The sequence below is a fragment of the Peromyscus leucopus genome, chromosome X (assembly GCF_004664715.2).
Source record: "Peromyscus leucopus breed LL Stock chromosome X, UCI_PerLeu_2.1, whole genome shotgun sequence".
Classification (NCBI taxonomy): domain Eukaryota; kingdom Metazoa; phylum Chordata; class Mammalia; order Rodentia; family Cricetidae; genus Peromyscus; species Peromyscus leucopus.
Genome location: NC_051083.1, coordinates 97,813,924 through 97,831,217, shown reverse-complemented (window position 1 = coordinate 97,831,217; position 17,294 = coordinate 97,813,924). Strand labels below are relative to the sequence as shown.

At 38.3% G+C, this 17,294-nt stretch overlaps 1 protein-coding gene across 3 annotated transcripts in view; it reads right to left on the bottom strand.

Annotated features, from left to right (window-relative positions):
- Rtl4 (retrotransposon Gag like 4) overlaps positions 1-17,294 on the bottom strand; it is a 346,639-nt gene that overhangs the window by 198,126 nt on the left and 131,219 nt on the right. For all 3 annotated transcript variants that reach the window (XM_028876915.2, XM_028876918.2, XM_028876917.2), the window contains one exon: positions 14,738-14,835. The gene's annotated coding sequence lies outside the window, so the exon portion shown is untranslated. The remainder of the gene's footprint in view (positions 1-14,737; positions 14,836-17,294) is intronic.

Sequence of the window (17,294 nt, the reverse complement as noted above, 5' to 3'; positions counted from 1 at the left end):
TAATTCCTTCACTATAAAAAGGCAAAATATTATAATTTCTAGTATTTTTCTTCTGGCATCCCAGTTTGGAAACCATTTATTTTGAACTCTCTACAGGCGACAAATAGAGATTCACCATTATAAACCTAAGTCATGTGTGTTGTATTATCCACTGGTATTGTACACTACCCCGATGATTTTAGGTTTTTTTATTTACTCTCAAGAATTTAATATAGGCATTCAATGAAACATAATTATATCTACTCTACATTTTCCCGTTCAATTCCCCCACACACCTCCCAACACCTTGTCCTTCCAACTCTATGACTTTGTCCAGTCAATGGTACCCACATGTGCATGGATGTAAGGCCATCCACTAAAGCATGGGGATCCTACACGCAACCACATGTTCCAAAAGCAATAATTCACCCTTCAATTATCAGCTGCCCTGTCTATTTCTTAAACCCCAAAATACTTTATAGCCTTTTTGAATACTAAAGGAATTTAAAGGCAAATTAGATTTCTTTGTTGATAAAGGCTATAAAATATAAATTATGCAAGAAGGAAAATAAACTTTTAACATGGTTTCTCTGAAATGACTATGGCAAGAGTGACTGTTGTCACTTGTAGGTATGATTCTCAGATTTGCACACCATAGGTGATAGGCAAGCAGCACTAATGACCATAAAGCCTTAAGTTACACATGAGATGCCTACACAGAAACCAATAATCTCATGGACTGCTAAGAAATCAAATACAGAGCTAAAATCTGAAATCACAAATCAGAAACACTAGTCATACTATACTTAGAGTTGTGTTAGAGTATGGTGGGAAGCATCAGCTAATTGAAGAGGTATAATGAAAAAATAAATGACTTCATCTACTTGGTTTTCAGGGATGCCAGTCACCAGCAGGCAGATAATTGAAAACTGGGGAATGTAGTGGGTGTTCGTTCCACCTATGGCCTTGGGGTATCAGCTCCTAGGGCATGTCCTCTTTGCTATCTTAAGTTCCAGGGAACACTTACACAATTCCCTTCTCTCCTCAGCTCTTGGATGGTGAAGACTGAGTCAGGCAACGTGAAGCTACATCGGATTGGTTCTCAACCTTTCAGGGACTCTGGGCCTGAATTTGCCTTATTCTTTATCAGTGAGTTGTTCTTCCATATAATCTTTTAATAAATAGTCCTTTTCTCAGTAATCCATGGATTTCCCGCCTTATCTGGTGCCCAATGTGGAGACCCATGGCCCGCAGCTATCCTGCGTGGCACGTGTAAAGACCCCGCATGCCCCTATTGGGGCTACTTGCGCAGCTTCTGCCCATAGCCTCTGCAGCTCTGGTAGAGGTGGAACGAATACTCACTACAGGGGAATAAATAAAATGCAATGGTATTCCCAAGGAGAAAGAGTACTGAGAGAACCCCTCAGCCTGGCTATTCGGGAACTGGTTCTGAATTTTGGCACCAGCTAACAACACAGGGCTTGGCTTAGCAAATTGGTAGATGGCCTGATGGGAACAAGAACCAGAGACACTGAGAACTTAGTTCATGTCAGCCAAGGTAGAGATGACACAAGGCCAGAGTTTGTGACCGTTGCTTATGTATTTTATTTATTTATTTTATTTTACATAACAGCCACAGATTCCCTTGTTCTCTCCCTTCCTGCCCCCTCCCCTTCCCCCCAGCCCAGCCCCATTCCCACCACCTCCAGATCAAGGCCACCCTCGAGGACTGAGATCAACCTGATAGACTCAGTCCAGGCAGGTCCAGTCCCCTCCTCTCAGATTGAGCCAAGCGTCCCTGTATAAGTCCCGGGTTTCAAACAGCTATCTCATGCAGTGAGCCCAGGACCTGGTACCACTGCCTAGATGCCTCCCAAACAGATCAAGCCAATCAACTGTCTCACCTATTCAGAGGGCCTGATCCAGTTGGGGGCCCCTCAGCCTTTGGTTCATAGTTCATATGTTTCCATTCGTTTGGCTATTTGTCCCTGTGCTTTATCCAACCCTGGTTTCAACAATTCTCGCTCATATAAACCCTCCTCTTTCTCACTAATTAGACTCCTGGAGCTCCACCCGGGGCCTAGCCGTGGATGTCTGCATCCAGATTCCTCAGTCCTTGGATGGGGTTTCTGGCACAACTATTAGGGTGTTTGGCCATCCCATCACCAGAGTAGGTCAGTCCCGGCTGTCTCTCGGCCTTTGCCAGCAGTCTTTTGTGGGGGTATCTTTGTGGATTTCTGTGGGCCTCTTTAGTACTTTGTTTCTTCCTTTTCTCATGTGGTCTTCATTTACCATGGTCTCCTATTCCTTGTTCTCCCTCTCTGTTCTTGATCCAGGTGGATCAAGAGACTAGAAAATCTCTTACAGACAAGAGGATGAAGTCTTAATAAAAATTTCAGACACAGAAAAGTTACAATCAGAGATGCTAACTATTTGAACAACACTACCTAGTCTCCTTTAAACCAAAGTCTGTGTTACATAGAGAAGTCTACCATTTATTGTGAATTATACTATTGGCAGAAAATATTCTATTCTTTGCTTTTAAAATCATTTGATTGTTATAACATGTATCAGCATATTGAACTAAACAACATCACATGGTCTACTGTTATGATTATGTTATGATTCATCCAACTAGCAAATGAGTAAATTAAAATCTAATGAGGTTAAAAAATTATATGACAGCATACAGATAATACCTGGCATAACCAACACTAGAAAGGAGGTGACTTCTGAGATCTATCCACGTCTCTAAAACTGATTTCTGCGGTCTATTGAGAATTAGAGAGAAGTGTATAAGAATTGTCAGTGTTGCTGATGTAAAATCAATCACAACAGAAAGAGTAGGATCATCTTTGTGTTCATAAAGTATTACACCTTATCTATACACCACATATATTCATAGGCTCTATTGATTTAGGGCATTTTCTGAGACTTGAATTTCTAAGAACACAGCCCATTCCATTATTTCAGAGCCCATAGGAGGACAAGAGTACAGGACGGCTCTGTAAGATACATCCCCACACAGGCCTGCATTCCTATCACCAGGAGCAGTAAAAACCACATATCTAGTCTCTATGTTCATTATTTAATTTCTGTTCACATTTGGGAACATTGACCAGGTCTAACCTCTGGCCAAAAAATGTCAATTTTTCTAATGTTTAATGAGAGCTATTGATTTTAAGACTCATAACATTCTAGGGGATCACTATTGTCAGGAATGAATCATTAGATCTTCACACGGCTAGTGAGAAATTATTGGATTAAATTTCTCATTAAGTATGCAGAGTCCAGAGGTTTTAAAATAAGCAACATAATGACCTCAATTTTTGGATAGAGCTTTTCCACTTCTATTGGAATAAATGAGCCAATTCCTCACCCTAAGGATACTGGAACAAACTTTATGTCCCTCTTGACTAAAATATACATGCTTAAGGAGACTATTCTATCCCAGGGCTCTCTAAGCCAATAATATATTTTAATTTGCAAATCCATTAAAAAGAAGGAAGGGGTATCCATTACTGTAGGATAGATTTTCATAGAGAGGCAAATGAAGTTGGGGAAGGGAAGAACACAGAACCTAAATATAACCTAGAATTTTAAAGTTGCTTTTACATAAGTTTCTGCTACCAGAATTCATAGTCAAATAGCCAACAGACAAAATATTTCTTCAGTGCCTAGTTATGAATCCTAAAACAAAGTCTTCCTTTAGAAAAATGGATTCATTGTTGGGAGCTTCAGGCTAAGCTGATTATTAATATATAAGAATTCTATGTTTAGAGGTATGGTTATTATAAATTCATAATATTCTAAAAACATTTTATGGAAACTACTTTTGCTATTTAATTATAGTGTTCATGTTTAATATGACAGAATATTTTATTTCAATGAAGCCAAAGAGGACCTCTGTTTCAGGCTTCATCTTAGATTACTAATTTCCTCTGCTGTGTCGCTGACAGAGAAACAGAGCCTCCTTTCTCTGATAACTACAGTGCTGCATCCTTTTCAAATTGCATCTGGATTGATGCCCCCAAAACCTCTACACTTTGGCCTTGGTGCTGTCTCCCCAGAGGAACAATCGAGAATTTAAGCAAAGGATACTCTCTCTTTAGCCCTTGAATATTGTGGATTGATATATAATGTCTTTATCTTAATATGCTAGCAGCTATATTTAAAGCCTTTAAAACTACTTTGTGGTAAGTCATTGGAACCTCTGTATTTCGGGTAGAGGAGAATAAAATATTACAGCCACTGTGGCAAACACTACGGCGAGTGATCAAAAACTAAGTTTTCATTCTGGAGGTCTTTCACATTCTAGGTTGGGTTTATTCCTAGTTACTTTATTGTTTTGAGGCTTCTTTGAATGGAATGTTTCCATAATCGCTTTCTTAGAGTGCTTATTATTGATATATAGCAGTGGTTCTCAACCTTCTTAATGCTGCAAACTTTAATACAGTTCCTCATGTTGTGGTGACCCCCAACAATACAATTATTTCATTGCTACTTCATAACTATAACTTTGCTACTGTTATAAAACATAATGTAAGTATCTGATATGCAGGATATCTGCTATGTGACCCCAAAGGGGTCATGAAACTCAGGTTGAGAACTACTGGAATATAAGAAGGCCACTGATTTTTATAAGCTAATTTTTCATCCTGCCACTTCACTAAATGTATTAATCATTTCTAGAAGTGTTCTGCTGGAATTTTGGGGATCTCTTGGGTATAATATCATTTCATCTGCAGGTAAATAAGTGGAACTCAAAAATGCTACACTAAGTGAGGTAACCCAGACTGAGGACAAACACCACATCATATTCTTTCTTACTTGTAGATCTTGGTTCTTACTGTTTAGACGTGCGTGTATAACCTGAAGTAACCACAGAAGACAATAAATTAGAAAGGAGGCAACAAGGGGAGCTATAGAGAGGGGAATAGTAGGATACAATTGCTTTGAAAAGATAAAGGGAAAAATGGGGAGGGTGACTTTAACTGGAGGAAAAGAGATAAAGGAGAAAAACATGAAGGATTTTTGAAAATGCCATAAGTATATGTTATTCCATAAGCTTACTTAAAACACCTATACACATATAGATGTATATATTAATGGAGTTACACTACATGGGTTGATAAAACTTCCCCCAAGAGCCATTTACTAACAAAACTTTAGTGCCAGACATGGGAAACTTCCATTCGAGTTATTGGTTGCAAGTCCAAAAGACTCCCAAATCAATATAGGTTGTAATCATTACTCTTCATTACTGACCAGAACTCAAATGTAAGACCATATTACTGAAGATGTCATAGACTTTGGATCTAACACTTGAAATAATTGAACTGGAGGTAACCTGGACACTTCTTCCTGAGAGCTAATTCCCATAGTATTGGAAGGTGCTCTGCAAGTTGTCAAAAGGATAAAAGTGATGAGTAGTCCTATTTATCTGTAAAACCTATAAACCACAAAATGACTGTTCCAACAATGTATCTCCAATGGTGCAACAGTGGCACCTTTATCTTGAGGGTAACCAACAGTTGTCTAGTTAGACTTGAGGCTAGCTCAATATGAAGGAACTCATGCTTGGTACCATAAACCTAGCCAACTCCCTATGGCTGTAGAGGTCATAGACTAGAGAGTATATAACTACCATTTCCTCCTATCAACATAGCTTCTAACTATGCTAAATAATTATCTGTACATCCATGGATAAGTGTGGCTGTAACCCCTCATCAAAGAAGCTTCTTTATAAAAGCAAACAGAAACTACTACAGAAACCCACAAGTAGTCAAACTGTAGAGAATACCTGATCATGGGGTACCCATTACCAATTGCTACACATATAGCATAACCCCTATACCTAAGCCCCACAAGCAGACCAAGCCACATTAAAAAAAAAAGAGAAAGAAAACAAAGCAGAAGTAAAAGAATGTGAGCTGGTGCAGTATCCATTGGAATATATTGTAGAAGCCCCCCCCCAAAGAAAACTAAAATTCCAAAAAGTAAAAAGACTAATTTTTAAAAAGATAGAAAGGACAAATAAACAAATAACCAATAACCAGTAATGGAGACCTTGAAGCCTGGCCAGTAATGCCTGGATGGCTGGTTTATCATGCACATTTTAAACATTTTTTACACTGTGTCTTTTATTGTGTAAATTAATTAAACTAACACTTGAGCTAAACAAAAAATTAAAAATAAAACTATCTCATGATGGTAATCTCACTGTATCTATAATTGAAGTCAGGGTCTGGATCTGATGGCTCTATGCTGATATTCCTTACAGTGTTATTCACAATAGTCAAGGCACAGAGTCCAAGTTTCTATACACAGATGAATAGATAAAGAATGGATTATGCATCTAAAATGGGATGCTATTTAGTCTTTAAAATTTGAAAATATGGATCAACATGGAGGATGTTATGCCTAATAAAATAAGTTAGATACAGAAGACAAATGGTTTATGATAACAATTCAGTGATTAATATAAAATATCAAACTCATAGGAGCAGAGAATAAAAAGGCAAGTGCAGAAGTCATGGCAATTGGCACAGAAGAACACTTCCTAAATATAATACCAGTAGCACAGACACTGAGAGCAACAATTAAATAATAGGACCTCCTGAAACAGAAGCTTCTGTAAGGCAAAGGACATGTCAATAAGACAAAATGACAGTCTACAGATTGGGAAAGGATCTTCACCAACCCCACATCTGACAAACCCCACATCTGATGATCTCCAAAATATATAAAGAACTCAAGAAGCTAGACAGCAAAATGCCAAACAATCCAATTAAAAAATGAACTACAGATTTAAACAGAGAATTCTCAACAGAGGAATCCCAAATGGCCAAAAAAACATTTAAGCAATTGCTCAACATCCTTAGTCATCAGGGAAATGCAAATCAAAATTACCCCAAGATACCATCTTACACCTGTCAGAATGGCTAAGATCAAAAACACTGATGACAGCTTATGTTGGAGAGGATGTGGAGCAAGAGGAACACTCCCCCACTGTTGGTGGGAGTGAAAACTTGTACAGCCACTTTGGAAATCAGTACAGCTGTTTCTCAGAATATTGGGAATCAATTTACCTCAAGGCCCAATGATACCACTCGGGAATATACCCAAAGGATACTCAATCATACCACAACGATATTTGCTCAACTATGTTCACAGCAGCATTATTTGTAATATCCAGAACCTGGAAGCAACCAAGATGCCCATCAACCAAAGAATGGATAAAGATAATGTGGTATATATACACAATGGAGTATTATTCAGCTGTAACAAGTAATGACATAATGAAATTTGCAGGCAAATAGATAGAACTAGAAAATATCAACATGAGTGAGGTAACCCAGACTCAGAAACACAAGCGTGGTTATGTACTCACTCATAAGTGGATACTGGATGTAAAGGAAAGGATAATCAGACTACAACCCACAGCTCCAGAGAGGCTAGGAAACAAGGAGAACCCTTAGCAGATGTGTGGATCACCTTGGGAAGGGAAAACAGAGGAGATCCCAATGAGTAACTGGGGATGAGGGGGTACAATAGAGGGTAGGGGATGGGGATGAGAACATAAGGGAATGGGATGGTCAAGCTGGGGGAGGGATAGAGAGGGAGAGCAATGAAAGATATCTTGATAGAGGGAGACATTATGGGGTTAGGAAGAAACCTGGTGCTTAGGAATCCACAAGGATGACCCCAGATTAGACTACTAGCAATAGTGGTGAGGGTGCCTGCACTGGTCTTCCCTGGTAATCAGATTGGTGAATACCCTAACTGTCATCACAGAGCCTTCATCCAGTAATGGATAGAAGCAGATGCAGAGATCCACAACCAAGCACCAGGCCAAGCTCCAGGAGTCCAGTCTAAGAGAGGGAAGGGGGATTATATGAGAAAGGGTGGTCAAGATCATGATGGAGAAAGCTACAGAGATAACTGAACCAAGCTCATATAGGAACTCAGGAACTTTAGACCAACAACTTTGGAATCTGCATGGGACTGGACTAGGCCCTCTACATGTGCAAGACAGTTGTGTAGCTTGGTCTGTTTGAGGGACCCCTAGTAGTGGGATCAGGATCTATCCCTAGTGCAAGAGCTGTCATTCTGAATCCCATTACCTATGGTGGGACACCTTGCTCACCCTTGATGCAGGGGGGAGGGGTGTGGTCCTGCCTCAACTGAATGTACCAGGCTTAGCTGTCCCCCCTGTGGGAGAATGTACCTTTTTGAAGGATGGGATGTGAGGTTGGTCAGGGAGGGGAGGCAGGGGGTAGCAGGTTGTGGGATGAGAGAGGGATCTGTGGTTGGTATGTAAAATGAATTTAAAAAAAAAGAAATCATGGTAAAAAGATGTAGCTGGAAGTTTTCCTGTGTCCTGCCCAGTCCTGAAGCTGCCCAGACCCAAATAAACACACAGAGACTTATATTGTTTTCAAACTATATGGCCTAATGGCTCAGGCTTCCCACTAGCTAGCTCTTATATCTTAAATTAACCCATTTCTATAAATGTACAGTTTGCCACGTGGCTTGTGACTTACTGGTACTTTACATCTTGCTTCTTCTGGCGGCAGCTAGCAGGGTAACACAGCTCTGCCTTTTTCCTTCTGCTCTCTAGTTGGAATGTCCCACCTAAACTTATTCTGCCTCACCATTGGCCAAATAGCTTTATTTATCAACCAATCAGAGCAACACATAATCACAGTATACAGAATGACATTCCACAGCAAAAGGATGAACAGGAAGTATTACCTGAAGGGAGCAAAGTTTCAGTAATTCAAAATGATTAAGTCTTGGGGTTCTGTGTACAACATATTTCCTATAATAAATAATACTGCATTTTATACTTAGTATTTTGCTCTGAGGATAAATCATGTTAAGTGTTCTTACTCCTAAATAATAAATTGAAGAAATAAAAATAGTGTGAAAGAATACATTTAAAGAAAAGGGATAAGTTTATGGCACTGATTATAGTGATAGTTTCATAAACGTATACTTATAAAGTTATATATATATATATATATATATATATATATATATATATATATATTAAATGTTTATAGCATTTTTTGTGAGTGATTTTGTCCAAAGTAAAACAATGATTTCTAGTGGATTTGGAAGGGGATCATGAGAGATTATTATTTAATGTGCTCAGAGTTTCAGCTGAGCAATAAGAAGATTTTTCAGACATGTAAGGAGCTTGTTAGTGTAAAAGTAACGATAGACCAAATACCATTCAACTGGTTACTTGAAAATGGCTAAAATGCAAAACAAAGTTTTGCATATTTTATCACAATTGAAAAAACTAACAACAGGAAACTTTTAATGGCACAAAAATATACATGTCTATGCATCACCAAAAACTGTTGTCAATTTGCTTTCTAAATATTTATGTTTATACCCATAGACAAGGGCTGCCCTCAACCTTGGACAGACAGTCTTCTTTTTGCAGTGGGAAGCATTTAATGCAGAGACTTATAGCTGGACAATGGCCTAAGAAGCCAAGACTTAATGCTCAGATCTAAACAGGCCATCTTTATCACCTTCCACTCCCCACTAAAGCTCAGTGAGCACCAAGGAAGAGGGGGTGGAAACAATGCAACAGTTGGTGGGATGAGGATGAGTACTGTGAAATACTGTCTTCTGAACATGACATTGTCATTGTACACAGGAACTCACATCAGCTGTGGTTATTTGCACAAGACCTACACAAGATCAAGCCAACCAAAATTTCTACATTAATGGAGAAGATGGTCTCCAGGCCTCAGTTCTTACTGAGACACTATTGTCAGTTGATGGCTGCTGAAAGAAGAAGAGTTATTCCTTTTTTGATTTATTGCCACTGTAAGATTCCTTATGTTCCAGTGGGTTGTTCTACACCTACATATATATGGGTAGTACTTCATAGACTTTGTGAGTTACCAGGAAATGGCAAAGGATGAAGAAGAAGGACAAGGAGGACGATATGAAGCAGGAGGGAGACATTTTGCAGTCATGGGGAGAGCTGAAGGGTAGAAATGTGGAGTGAGGATATATATGGTGATATTTTATTGTATATATGTACAAAATATTCAAAGAATAAAAATTAATTCAAGAAAGAGAATGTGCAAACAGACAGAAAGCACATTCAGTTCTTAATTGTGCTAGGCAGCACCAACTGCAGTAGACATTGTTAGCATTTCAATCTAGATGAAAAATTGTAACAAGTACTTGTTTAATCTTCTGTTGAAACAGTGATACTTTCTGAATGCTTAGACTGTGCTAAGTACTTCTCTAAGACCCTCTTACTTATTAATTTGTTTAATCCTTTCTATAATCTTGTAGAGTGAATTAATAGCATTAGCCTTATTTCACAGAAGATAATAGAGCATGAAAATCCTACAGCAGTATGTGACTTTTAAAATGTTGATGCATAGTAAACTCCCAGTCTACTATAAATCCCACACATTAATTCTTTCTTACAAGCAGTTGCCCACTTAGTTGTACTCCATCACTGTGACTGACTTTTTTTTATTTATTTTTACTGACTAGACCCCCTCAATTGAAATACAAAAAATAAAAGTAAGTTTGTAAGGTCTTCTTTTGGACGAATGTGTTAAGGAGAATAAATATTTCTGCCCATATGATTATACAACTATATCTACTCCAGGATTATTTGGTACTTAAAGCCAATAGTGGGTAGTAGGAAAGACAGGAGACTGAGCCTGGTTAAGCTACATTGTAAGTCAGGATTTGCACTCATACATCACTGTATTTAAATACAGCAGTTCCTCTGAGAATACATTTACATAAGTAGAGGCAGTGTTGATTGAACTTGGACAAGAAAATACCCACTGATAAACTGAGATATGCTGAAAGGTGAGGAGGGAAATACTGAGCTCAGATTGCCTTTCTAGGACTTTTCATTAGTATCACCTGCGAATACATATGCTCTTCAAATTGCTAATGGTAACCCTTTGTTAGGCCCTCAGGCATGTGTTCTTCCAGCTCTATCCTATAAGACTATGGTAACAGTAACTCAAAACCTCAGCTTCTCTATCTGACAATCAGATAACCAAAACAACAAGTGATCAGAATAGCATTTTAGAAGTGTGGTTAAAGGAAATCAAGATATTTTGTTCAGTGTCATAACAACAGCAGCAATGGTCATGCTAGGTGCCAAGAATCAACCCACAACCTACATAGGCATTACTTATTTAAATAAAATAATCACAATACTACTGTTATCATTTGTAGGGGCAGATAGTAGATGTTACAATACTACTAAATTATATGCTCTTCATTCACCCTATTCTGAAGCCTTGCTTTTAGTTCTTCCATGACAATCCTCACAATTTATATTTACCATATTTTTGCTCATTTCTTAAACTAGACTGCAGACTTCAAGAAGGACAGGAACTATTCTTAATTTTGTTTTGCATTAAAAGTCTAACGCTGGCATCATATATATCATATAATTAAACACTTGTGGGGAAAGGACCTAATTGAAGGAGGGTCTAACTACACGCCTCTGAACTTCCAGTACTGCATTTTGGTCAGCACCTCAGATTAGTCCTTTGTAACAATCCACAACAAATCCAATTCCATGATCTGTGTCAAAAGAGCTAGAGAAATAACAGACAGTTATCCAAAAAAAAAAAAAAAAAAAACCTCTATTAGATGTTGTCTTCTAGTCTGCCTCCTCTACTGTCTAATTCTAGGAGCATGGTTCCAACTGGTATATACACTCTTCCAAAGCATCTAATCACACAGAGCAGGACTGGCTAGGGGGTTACACACACATACACACACACACACACACACACACACACGCACACACGCACACACAATGTCTACTCCACCCTCTAGCCCTCTGTTCTAATTAGTCCATTTTCTAAGTTTGTTGGTGGCTCTGCTTTGAAAAACTGTTAAAATTAAAAGAACATTTTCCAGATTCAATCCCCTCCTTGCACTTCCAAGCCATCAGTTGTCTATTTATGACTGTGTGCTTCATTTTTCTGAGTTCTATTTCTAGGCCACTAATATCATCTCATGCAGAGAGAGATGTATTCAGCATTCCATGTGGTGTCATTTTCTGAAGGGGGTGAAGTCTCATTTTGAATGCCTTACTATTCTTTCTTACAGAGTTTTGGAGCACAGAAACCAACTGTCTCAAAGGAATAGCTCCCTTCTGTTCCTGCCATTCCTATTACTGGATTCTAATGGTGAACAGCAAATGTGTATACCATAATATGGCTCTCAAAAAAATCTCTTTCCTCAAGGGAAACTTTTATGTTCTCTGGGACTTCGTAAACTTCAAGTGCAAAAGTCAAGGCAATAACTTACAAGAAATTCAAATATGCATGCCATAATTCACGGTCTTCAATGTTTTTCTTATTTAAAATGATTAAGCAATAGAGAACCTACCATGACTGTGTTGTCATTCAAGAAAAGCTACATTCTATTGATGAAGACATTACAAAAAATACCATTAAGAGGCTAGTGAGATTACTCAGAAGGTACATGTGCTTTTATGAAGACTTGATGATCTGAGTTCCATCCTCAGATCCCATAAGGTAGCAGGAGAGATCTGACTCTTCGAGCTTTCTTCTGACAACCATAGGTTTATCATATCCAGAGATTACAATCACACACACACACACACACACACACACAGAGAGAGAGAGAGAGAGAGAGAGAGAGAGAGAGAGAGAGAGAGAGAGAGAGAGAGATGAATAAGTAAATATTTAAAATTGTCATTAAACAATTAATATATTTCAGGCACTAGTTATGTGTTTTCCCATTTATCCAGTTGTTAGTGTTCCTGGTAACTCTTGAAGTTGGTACTATTACCACTTCCATTCAATACATGAGGAAACCAAACTATAGAGTGGCAAAATAACTTACCAGAGGATCAAAACTTGTAAGTGAAAGTTGAGACTATAATATGTTCATCTGACTCCAAACATCATACTTTTAATATCTCCCTATCTTAGTTACTTTTCTATTGCTGTGATAAAACACCATAACCAAGGCAACTTATAGAAAGAAGCGTTTATTTGGACTTAAGGTTCCAGAGGGATGAGTCTGTCATGGCAGCACAGCCCCAGGCATAGTGGCTGGTGTAGTAAGCTAGGAGCTCACAAGAGGAACCACCAGAAGAAAGCACAGAGAGTACAATGGGAATGATCTGAGGCTTTAAAATCTCAAAGTCTGCCCCCAGTGACATATTTTCTCCAGCAAGGCCACAATTCCCAAACTTACCCAGAAAGGACTGACATCTGGGGACCAAGTATTCAAATGTTCAGAGAAATACAGAACACCTCCTAAATCTACCTAAACAGAGATTATGGAGCATGTGCCATTCAATCTACACAGTACCTTACAATGCCTTTCAGGGAGACCATAAGTAATGACATAAGAGGGCTAGATGAAAAAACAAAGGCATGTTTCCATAGTAAAGCAAATTGAAAGAATCCAAATATGAAAAGGTGATTTAGAAAGTGAGATTCTAACATGTGAGAAAAAAATTCATCTAAAAAGAGGAAGATGTATAGATGACAGAAATTTATATAGACAGAAATACCTCTGAGGAGGAGGAGGTAATGGAAAGTGACTGCCAAAAGAGGAGTGGGTCTTGGAAATGAGGAAAACAAGATCATAGTGATGGTTGTATACCTGAGTGTTCTTTAAAAAAATTTTTTAATTGTGTTTGTGTGGTGTGTCAATTATATTTTAATAAAGGTGTTCAATAAAACAACAAAAATGGTAAGGATGAAGTCAGAAACCTTAAAAGCATACTAACAGAAACATGCTTCAGAAAGATATAAAATGATTAGATGTTTAAAGTAATTTATTCTGTACCTTTCTGAACATACCAGAAGACCTCTTCCTGAATTTGTCTGGAAATTTTGAAGATAGCATCATTGCCTGTCTACATGCTGTGCCTCTGTGGACATCTGTGCTTGGTTTCCAGAGTGGGTGGGGACAACAGTGCCTAGCTACACTGAATCTTCATTTTTGAAATCTGACTGAAGTTATACCTAATTCAGTCCTGTTTGTGGAAACATGATTAGTACGCCAATCTGGGGGATGGTGGGTAAGGAAGACTTATGTCATTGTCACCAGATAACCAAGAACAGTATTGTGAGATCTGATAACAAAAGATATCAGGCCTAGAGAGAACACAGTATAGACCTTCAGGTAGTGGATCCTGACTACATAGCACATCTTGAAGGTTCTTCAGTGAGTTGAAAACCAGTCCTTTAAACAAAGACTTCCTAATGCAATTGAACTATGCTCCATTTGTCAGTCTCTGGCCTGAAAATGACTCAAGTGCTTATACTTATGTCTTCATAGAGTATATATTCAGCATTTCCAATAAACCTTGGTTCATTTTTCAGCAGTTTATTGAATCTGACTTTCTCACTTGGTTAGGATCCCCATTTAATTGGTCCCATAGGAAAATAACCAGTCTTATTTTTTCAGTCTCTCTAAATGATCCTTCTTACTGAATATTTTCCTGATCCCTGGAAATAATCTTACTTTTACTTTTAATATAACCTCTTCATTTTAATATATTTTAGTGTTGCTAAGTAAACACAAGGCTTTGTACATTCTAGGCAAGCTGTGTACCATGGACCTATATCCCCAGCCCTAAGGATTTCAGATTTTATTCCTTGCTTAATGATAAAGTGGGAGCAATCAGAGACATAGATTTTATCACTACCAATTGTTAGAAAAAATGGACATTACAAACACAAATATGTCTGACCTTATAATTAATGATTAATGAGGCTGTTCAGATCAAACATGTCACTTGAATTAGTCCACTTCCAACAGTCCATGTTCTCAATACTGCAGAATCATCATCTGTTAAAAACACCAATGATTTATTAAGAAAGAGAGGAACATGAATATCCTTTATACACAACAATTATTTGGTGACCTTCTCCACTGAACCTTTCCTTAACTAATAGTGATTTAGAGTTAGGGTATCATCCATTCATTTCAAGGATAATTTCCCCTGGCTTTACAATAGATGTCTGATTTAACCTTTGACGTTAAGGCCACAAGTTCCCGTTCTTGGCAAAATGAACAACGACTTAGTCTAATAACTTTCTCCACAGGGCATGTTCTCAGGCTATGCAAGTATATGGGGTCAAATTATATAGCATCTCTGGTATTCATTATTGTTAGTCTGTGTATGAGCCACACAAGTAGAATCCAGTAGAGTGATCGTGCATTCAGTTTTATTAAATCATGAATGCAATAGATGAAGCAATGTTTTAGAGTTTTAGGACTCCAAGCTGTGCTGTGGATATTGTTCTATATAAATAAAACACTGATGGCCAGTGACCAGGCAGGAAGTAGGTTGCCAGGCAGGAAGTAGGTGGGACAAGGAGAGAAGAGAATTCTGGGAAGCGGAAGGCTGAGGAGAGAGACACTGCAGCCATCGCCAGGACAAGCAGCATGTAAAGACTCTGGTAAGCTACCAGCCACGTGGCAAGGTATAGATTTATAAAATGGGTTAATTTAAGATAAAAGAACAGTTAGAAAGAAGCCTGCCACGGCCATACAGTTTATAAGTGATATAAGAATCTGAGTGATTATTTTATAAGTGGATTGTGGGACTGCGGGGCTTGGGGAACCTGGAGAGAAGCCCTCCAGCAACAAATGGCGCCCAACCACCCGAGTTTCCACCTTAAACCTGAGAATATTTAATAACCAATTCTAAACAGAACCAAAACCAGGTTCCTGCTTCTTGTCTCATACGGGCAGCTAGACACTGCAAAACGCAGGTTTGAACACTGGCGGGTTCCTGACGTGTGTGTTTGACCGGCAGTATGGCGGAAATGAGGCGTCTGCCAGCGGCACATTATGCTGTGTGGTAGATTTAGTCTTTACTAGTATTAAAAAAAAGAGGTTTCTGGGCTACACGCTGCTTTGATAAAATCTTAGACCCACTATTTCTGAGACTTGATGACTCCCAGAGCTGGCGAAAAACGTACCACTGCCATGTTGGGAAGCTAAAGTGGGCAGAGCCAGCAGCCACAGAGCCTTTTCAGTCTTAGAATGGTACAGGTAATATAAAAAATAAGCCACATAAAGATGGCTACCACACAGAGAATCTGGATTATGCTGTCTTTGATATTCGTAACTGAAGAAAAACATTTGATTGCAAAAGCTGTTGAGTTATGCCAAAACGGATATTTTAAAGGTACCTTGACTTCAAAATTTGGATATAAGGATATGTTGCTTTGGAAAAGAGGTTCTGCTTTTGTTTCCACAGAAAGCCAGAGGCTGTGGATTTGTTCCAGATTAAGATACATCAGGTTTCACCAGCCAAGACCCCCTGAAAGGTCTCCGATGACACCATGGCCCAGATGATCCAACATCCAGAGTGGTTTCAAGGCAACTAGTTCACACAATACAGCCTCACGGACTACCCCATAGGCCTAAAATTTTCTTTGCGTCCCCATAAGATACAGCGCCCCCCTCCAGCAAGAAGTAGTAAGAGATACTACGCCCAAATTCCCAAATATACCAAGCTGGCTTTAGAGGTGGAATTGGCTCACTCCCCCTCTAAACCTAGACATATTGCTTTAAAAAAAAATGGTTAAGAGATTCTTGTGTCCCAAATCAGAAGAGCCCACTGGTGTGGGACAGAAAAAAACCAATATTTTTATTTAAAACAGGTTGACTATAAATGTGATCTCTTTCTAAAAAAGAAAAGGGGATATGATGTAGATATATAGGAGGATATGGAGATGATAAGATAAAAGGGTAGATTAGTGAACCTACTTTTAAAGAACAACTTGTTTAAAATGTTTTAAATTGGTATAGATTTTAGTTTTTGTTTAAAATGTTTTATTGATACAAACTTGAAGTTAATTTTGTTATACTGTATATAAATATTTCTATTCTTGTTTGAGGTATTATGTTTATGTAACTCATTTAAAATTGTAATGGATAATTAAAAATAGATTCATAATTAGTCATTTATGATAATAATATCTGTAGCCATGTTAGTTAAGTCTTCTAGGTATACATAGATATATTTCAGATAGATAGGTAATCTTCAAACACTTCATAGACCTAGACAATATGGCATTTAAATAACTTAAAATTCTGTTGACGTGAGACACAATTGCTCCTGGCTGCACCAATTGATCCCGAGAGAATGTTGGGCTTCTAAGACATTTCCATTTGGAAGTTTGTCTTTTTGGCACAAAATGGCCTACTGGGCAAAGAACTGCCCTTGCCTTGATGGCTGACAGTACAAATATAATGCTGTCCTTTCTGGACAAGCGGGACACAAGGAAAGCGAC